General features: G+C 39.5%; 1 protein-coding gene across 6 annotated transcripts in view; it reads left to right on the top strand.

The window, feature by feature from the left end:
• Positions 1-8,431, top strand: part of ARHGEF9 (Cdc42 guanine nucleotide exchange factor 9) — a 153,294-nt gene that overhangs the window by 30,666 nt on the left and 114,197 nt on the right. The gene's annotated exons all lie outside the window — the stretch shown is intronic.

Here is an 8,431-nt window from a genome sequence, read left to right as displayed (position 1 = left end):
ATATTAATAATAAAACATTTTACTTCTTTTTTTTTTTTTTTTTTGGTCTCCTACCCAAAACCTGAGCTTACTTTAATTTTTTACCCTTCTAATTTCGAGACTTTTTCTTTTTCTCTTATTTTAACAGTCTCCACCTCCTGACTCCTGCCTCCTACCCACTGTAACTTTGTACAGATCACTTCCCTTTTGGCCTTGATGGTTTTTGAAGATCCTTTTAACTCTATATTGCTGTGAACTTTTACCTTTCTTATCCCTCTTCTTTTCTGCTTTCTTTCTTGTCCTTGTCTCCTCTTTTTTTTTTATCTTTTGTTTTTATAGATCTCTCTCCTTTTTTTCCCTTCCTCACTCCTCTCTGCTCCTTTCTCTCATTTAGGGAAGTGTGAACACCCCTGTATGTTGTCTCAGGATTGTCTTCAGCTGCTAATGTAAGAGTATGGGCTCCCTGCTTTCTCAGGGGCTAGAGTTTACTGATTGGAAGTCTTACTTTTTACGAGAGTCAAGTGGCTGGGATCTAAGATATACTGCAGGTGAGAAGCAAGCAGCCTGATGGGTCTTGCAAAGCCTTGGCCTATTTGATGTTGTACCATGAAGAACATGGCCCTTAACAGAAAGGGCTCTTGGGATGAGGCTCTTTACCAGTTTCTGCTTTCTTTGAGTCACCAATTAGTATGTTATGGGAGAAGAGCATTGTCCTTGTCACCCAACTTTTGACTTTCCTTAGAGTTAAGAGCTGGAATCAGCTCTTTGATAATTGTGAGCTCTGATTTTCCCCATCCACAAAATGGTGTTGGCAATTCCTTCATGCCAGGGTATGTCAGTGAATGTGATAATACACGTGAAAACAGCTTTGTGGAAATACAAGTACTAATGCCACATCATGATGTCTTATGACTATCCTTACCACACCCTATCATCCTTTGTTAGTTTCTTCTGTAAAATAAGGCTGAAGTCTTGACCCAGACAAAAGATCAGAATGGCTTAGGCCTTTTGGGGATGATGGGCCTTGGTATTAGAATGATAGCATTCTAGTGTGACATGAGGAAAGGAGCACGACATTTGGAATCAGACAACCAAGATGCAGTCTCAGGTTTATTACCTCATAGCTCTATGGCTTTTGGTAAGACTTTCACTTTTCTGAGCCTTGATTTCGTCATCTGAACAATAGGGATAGTTGAGTTTTTACAAGAATTAAATGAGATCACAAACGTGAGTAAAGTATCTAGCACAGTGCTTGGCACATAGTGGGTACTTGGCAAATGGTAACTTGCTTTATCATCATTATCCTCATCATCATCATCACCACCACCTTATTAGCTCAAAGAAGGTCTATATATCAAGGCTAGCCATACTGGTTGAAAGAGGTCTCCTTCCTTGGAGGGTTGCAGACCCAGGAAGTATTGTTAATGATTGGAATGATTTGGGTGAAGTCACTGGTCAGAAGCAGAGAGGAGGACAAAATGACCTCTTATCCCTTTCTCTTCTGAGTCTTCTAATCAAATATCCAATTCTTTTTAACTCTACATATATGGCATCTTCTATCAGAGTTTCCAAATGCCATCTGTGTCCCAGCTAAGCATTTCTGGTTGATGAATCAGTCCCAGAGGTAGTTAGAAAGAGCACATCAATAACCACGGGCCTTTGGAACTAGCATGAAGCCCTATATGCAGACAACTTGCATGTCTTGGACTGACAGTCTTTCTCTTTAAAAGAAGAATTACACTGCACCCAGTGACAATGTTGTCTAAACCCAAATGTGGTTCACTTTCAGTGAAATGTCAGTTTTATAATAAACAGTAAATCAAGGAATGGGACAAAATGATTGAGCAAGGCAAAATGGTTCAGGAAGGCTAATGGCAGAGCCAGGCTTTAGAATATCAGTGAACTGACATTGATGTTCCTGCATCCAAGGCCAGGAGGAGTTTTCCTCCAAGTACACAGTTGGATGGGCTGATACTGACTTTTGAGAAGACCACTGGCAAGTCCAGGCATGCATGATATATACAGTGTAGCCCAGTGATTCTCAGCTGCAAAATGAAATAAATCACTTGAGTAGTAGTAAAAAAAAAAAAAAAAAAGGCAGTCTCCGGGCTGATTAAATCAGCATCTTTGATATTGAGAACCATTGGTCTAGACAAGCACAGTCCAATGGAGATATAATGTGAGACACAAATTCAAGCCACAAATTCATTAAAAATTTTCTGCTAGCCACACTAAAAAAGTAAAAAAAAAAATCAATGATGAAATTAATTTTAATATATTTTACTTAAACCAATATACCCAAAATTTTATGTAATATCAATATTATCACTATAAAATTATTAATGATATATTTTACTAAGTCTGAATCTGGTGTGTATTCTATAGTTAAAGCACATCTCAGTTCACATTAGTCACATTTCAAGTGTTCATTAGCCACATGTGGCTAGTTGCTGCTGTATCAGATAGCATAAGTCTAGACTGAGGACCATAATAAGAAACCAGGATCATTTAAGGCAGAGCTTAAATCATAATTTAGAGCGCCAATATTCTATCGATTATACCAGTGTTATTCTATGGAAAACTAAGCATTCCATGTTTCCTCAGATTGTGTTCAGAATGAGTATTTGATCATTCTAAACCTTTTTGTTTGTTTGTTTTAATAATGGCCTAATGGTCTTCAGATCTCTAAAGAAAAGTACCATAGAATCTAGAGGCCAGCTGTTGTGGTGTCACCAGTAAAAGGAAATGGGGGTAGGCTGCTGTAACATGAATAATTGAATATTGGTTTCAAGATAGGCCTTGCAGTTCTCATGAATGTAGGTTTACATTTTTAATAAGATCGTGTGATACTCAAGGGATTAAATAATGGAGGTTATGGAAGCTCTTTTCTAGTAGATATTTAGAAATAAAACTTCTATCTCCACTTTTCTACATTGATTTTGGTTAAGGGTAGAATGGTATTTTGGAAACAGTGCTAACTATAATAGGAAATGAGAAACTCGAATTCTACTCTTGGCTCTCCAGAACATTTGGTGTATAATCATGGGCTTTTATTTTCTCCTTCTCTAAAGCATTCTCTAGAATCTATTCAAACTCTGACATGTCTAGGTAGGACATAAAATGAGTCACACTGAAATATTGGATTTTCTCTAGTGCTGATATAGTTAGTAGATAGATGGGCAATTTCCTGGGATGTTATACCTCTATGTTATAGAACAGTTGCTTGATTGATCCAGACTGACCCTGAGCAGAGGTTTAGTAGCTCCTGGAGAACATTATCCCTAGGTTATTTGGCATATAACATGAAAGTATAGTAGCAAAGAAAAAATTTTCCTCCTAATTCCATATCAACTGGACATCTTTGTAGATCATTGACAAAATTAGTCACTGATATAGCAGGACATCTTCGTTCCTTACCTGAAAATCTCATTGTTGGGTAAACATCCCAGCCTTAGGACAGATAATCAAGAGTGCTTCATGCCATTCCATCCAAGCTAGCCTTGCCCGATGTTAATCAGATTAAAACACAATATGGAGTCTGAGAAACCCAGATTCTTGCCTCTGTTCTGCTATTAGATGTGCAGCTTGAGCAGTTTATTGTGCATCTTTGAAGCTCATTTTTCTTCCTTGTAAATGAGAATAATTGAGTCTTATGAAAATCCTTTATATCCTGTGGTATGCTAGATACCTATAAATAGGAAATATGATACTATTTTCTTTATTATACAAGAAGTTGCTAGGTATATGTATCTTCTTATCTTCAATAAGATATCTGCCTCCCCTGTTGTTCAGAATTTCATTCTTTGTGTATGTGTGTATGTGTGTGTTCTCGTATTCTTTCCCATCTGTACTGGGGGCATGGCTTCACAACAGCAATGCAGGAATTGATGTACATTTCCAGCAGTTGTTCAGGTTTAGTGAATTACAGCTTGCTGAATATCAGTCCCCATATCTAGCTGTCAGCATATTCAGTTGCTTTCTTGGGACAGTTTTCTTCCTGGGTACTGAAAGCACATTGTTGGATATGATTGTGTCTCTTAAGTAGCAAATCCCACCCCTGTGGTGGGCCTTCTTTTGAATGCTGGCCCTAACTCCAAATTATTCAGACTCTTTTCCTTTGTCCCCATATAAAAAGGAGCCTTTGTTCTGACTTTGGGCTGTGGCCTGGGGAAAGCTTGCTGCCCACTTTGAGGGCAGGCTGTGTACAGGACACATGACATCCTGTTATCGTTAGTGGTAGGTGAGGCCTGCATGACAAGGCATGGGTTTGGTCAGAAAGTAAGGAGTCTGCTCAGGTGCCATCAGCATATATAGTCTTTGTTTCCTCAAATTCTAGATTTCTTTAGTTTTGAGCCTGCCTGGAGGCAGGGGAATGAAAGGATAAGCTAATCAGGTTATTACCATCATTCCTTGCACTTGTACAGATCAGATGTCATAGAAACTAAACCTCTCCTGTTCATAGGGAAGCCCACTCTTCCAGAGTGTTACTTGACTTTTAATTATATAGTATCTCTTTTTGGCTGCACTTGAGGAAAGCTTTTCATCTGTATGAAACCATAGACTCAGTAGATTTAGAGTTGGAAAGATCCATTTTGGCCAAGAGTGGCTGACTTAGATGTTTACAAGGGCCAGACCAATAACTGACGAGAGTAAAGCAGTCTGAGACTGGGGTAAGTTGTGGCCTATATATTATTGGGAAATCTATGCCTCATCTAAAGGGATCAAAAATGAAATGGATGGTTCTCATCAGTGGAGTAGGATATAGGAATGAGGGAAGTCCAGTGGGCTGAGATCTTCCAGTATTTTCAAGAAAAGCCAGGAATTCAATTTTATGTAAAAATCTCCATATTTTAAAAATGTTGACAAGTAATTCACATTTTTAAAAGAAAAATTGTGAGGGACAAACAACATATCTTTAGGGGCTAAATTACTACCCCACCCCCAGCACAGGTCCCAGCTTGAAACCACTTATCAGCCTGACTTCCTCATTGTATAGATCCTGAGGAAACATAGGCCCAGAGAATGGAAGTGACTTGCTTACTCATGTAGAGAATCCATAACAAAGCCAGGACATGAACCCAGGGCCCTAAATATAACTTAAGACAGTTGATTTAAAGTTTTTGTCTAGTAAGTACAATGCCTATTTTTTTTTGTCATGTGAATGGGCCATAATTTTCTGTTTCTTTGTATGCCCTGTAATTTTGTTGTTATTGTTGAAAACGGGGCATTTTGAATATTATAGTGTGGTAACTCTGGAAATTAGATTCTCTCTTGTTCCCACAGTTTGTTGTTATTGGTTATTGAAGACTGCAGTTGTCCATTTGTTTAGTGACTTTTCCAAACTATTTTTGCAAAGAATGTATTCTTTGTTATTTGTGGTGACTGAAGTCTCTGTTCTGTTATCTCATTGGTCGGCCAGTGAACTGACAATAATTTCTGTAAATACCTGGAGCCAAGAAGAAACAAACAAACAAACTACTCTCTTGGTCTTTGCAGCTTGCTTCTGAGCTGGGGTGCTCCTTCATCACTACTCCAGGCTACCCACAACTCTGCCTTAGTCTTCTCCTACTCTCCTGCTTGCATGGAACCCAGGAGTACAAACATACAATCTTCTCAGACTTTTTCTGAGCATACATCTGGTCCAGGGCATGTGTGTTACACTTCACCTTCCTTGGTATTCATGGTGGTCCTTCTGAGTCATTATTCTTTCACGAAATTTATTCCTCAGACTCTTCCTTCTTATGATATTCGATCTGTTTGCTGCTTGCCCCTTTCACCATCTCATCCACAGCGGGCATGAGTAGTGTATGTCTTTAAAATTTTCAACAGAGGCAGTCACACCTCAAAAGCCACTTCAACCTGAGGAATTGGGGGTACAAAACAAAGGTCATTCTCTGTTCTTGTCCCTTAGGGCTAAACAGGTCAAAACACATAGCCACAGTATTTTAAGAACAAGGTCATTAGCCCCCTAGCACCAGCAAGCTGCATGAGGAATGTGGGGCACCCTTCTTTCAGCTGCTAGAGAATAAAGGATGGTAAGCAAATGAGTGAAAATGCCTCTATGTTCTCTTACCAAATTTTAGCTGCCCTTTTCTGCATCATGCAGTCCCCTAGTTGTTGTGAAGTTTAGATTAGATTCCATAATTATGAAAATGTTGATTCTGTCAGTCTTTGTTAGCTAAGGGGTTTTTCAGTGGAGGAACTGATTCTTTGTGCGTCCTAATCTGACACTTTTAGTGTTGTTATCCCCTCCTAAATCTTAATCCTGTGTTTTCTGTGCTAAAGAACAATGAGGAAATGGTATGCTTGGGCTGCTAACAAGACTGTTAACACTTGAGGACTTACCTCTAATTCCAGGCTAATGACAACAGAATTTTCCTTTCTCGGGATGAATTCAAATATGCTGCTAGCCTTTGTTTATCCACTCAAGCTTCAAGTAGGCATAGGCCTCTAGCCTTAACCATTTGTGTAAAAAGAGTTGTCTGTGGCCCTAGAGGTGACTCATTACAGCATCTGTAAGTTGAGGCTGACATTAGCAGGGAGGGCCTTTCTCCCTGGATTACAGAGATTTTTCTCCTCCATACTAGAATTTCAAATGGCATCATTAGCACTCATTTTCACTCACATGATACATCTTAATGGCTTCTTACTATGCACATGCTTTGGATGACATTATTCATTACATCTTTTGGCTAATTAGAAGGGATTTTTTTTTTAATGTGGAGCAATCTCTAACTCAAAGAGAACCTTAAATCTGACTATCGCCTGACCCAGGTGATTTCCTCCATATTCAAGTAGGTGACCTTATAAGTCTCTCTTAGAATGCTCAAATTGAAAGCAGCCCTAAAGGTAACATAGTCTATCTCCTAGCCTCCAGGCAGGGCTATAAGTAAATTACCATCCTGGACTTCTGAGAACCTGGCCAGCATCTGTCAGTAAAGCCTGAACTACTTCCTTATTTAAAGCTGCTAGCCCTTATGCTGTAGTCTAAGCCTATTTGTTGAAGCATGTTGCTTTTTGCACTAGGAAGATGATATTTAAGAGCTGGCACCAGTAGAAGACACTCTGAATTGTTCTCTTAATGGTGGAGCTTTCCTTCCAAGGCCCTGTTGTTGATCCATAGCATGAATCAGTGACTTGGTTGATTTACTGAGTTGAAGACTACAATCTTGGGCCTGGAGCCAGTTTTTCTCTGTGTAGCCAACCTCTGGGTTTATTTAGGGATCAGTTTGGGCCTCCCTAGTACCATGTCTACACTGCTTTGTTGGTCTTGATGACTTGAGGAGAGGAAAACCACAATTAGTTGACTGTTTGGAGATGAGGTCTGTTTCTGAGTCTCTTTGGGGATTCCAAAATTTTTGCAAATCATGAAATTATATATGTATATGTATATATTTTCTTTTTCTGTTAGTATAGATATTATTATGAATCAGAGTAAACCTCATACCTTTTTCTCCTCATGATTTCTTATTACTAGTGCTATTAATATATCCTTGCCAGTATTTACTAAGCCCTGAACAAAAGTGACTGCCTAGCACTTAGCAACAGATACCTTTTTGAGCTAGGTAAAAAGGGCTGAGGGTATCTGGCATCTTGAGAGGTCTCCTCCCAAGCACGTTGTTCTGTTTATTAGAGGATCACCAGAGAAACCATACTAAGAAGCCTGAGAGTTTCCTTTTTGGTGTTCAAAAGTGTTCAAACTCTATTTGGGATTCCTTGGCATTAAATGAGAAAATTGGCATTTCCTGCTTTAGCTCTGTTCCTAGAATGGGCTTGATCTCTCAAGTTAACACAGGATAGTTATTTTTGGAGGACATGAAGGCTGATTGCCTATCTCTAGGATATGAGCCACAGGGCAAAGGATCTGAGGGCTCAGGCCTCCAGTGCACTATTCCTGTTCCATATCTAGCCAGCAAGGGAGTCTAACACCTCCTGGTCTAAATACATATAGGTACCATTGTCTTTCAGAAACATTTTCTCTTCTACCAAAGGATAGAGATAAAGAAAAAGTAGGCCTTAAGCAAGAAACCAGACTCTACCACTGAGGATGGGACTTTCTGAGCATGGTGGTCTGGACTGATCAATTGAGCCATGTCAGTCCTTAGGGGACCTAACTATCCTCCCCTTTCCTTGACTAGGTTTGGAACTCAGATCCAGTGAGATCTTAGTCACAAGCTGACTTTTGATGAGGCTTTTGCTGTAGAAGAGCCAAGGGGTAGGTGGGCGATACTAAGAGAGCAGGAGAGACATATGAATAGGGAGCTTTGGACAGAAATTGTTCTAGCCTTTTGAGGTTGAGTGGCCTTTCTCTATTGAAAATGTCCCATGTAGGCATATCAAAGGCCAGTTTTGTGTGTATTGAGAACGGGCATTCTCTGTGGAGGAATAGGGAATAATGGGGTTCCTGGGGATGGAGAAATGAAACATCTGTCAGATTATGCAGGAAGAGCAC

This window comes from Pteropus vampyrus, unplaced genomic scaffold, assembly GCF_000151845.1.
Source record: "Pteropus vampyrus isolate Shadow unplaced genomic scaffold, Pvam_2.0 Scaffold516, whole genome shotgun sequence".
Lineage (NCBI taxonomy): Eukaryota > Metazoa > Chordata > Mammalia > Chiroptera > Pteropodidae > Pteropus > Pteropus vampyrus.
Note: the sequence above shows the minus strand (reverse complement) of the source record. Positions and strands in the feature narration are given on the sequence as shown.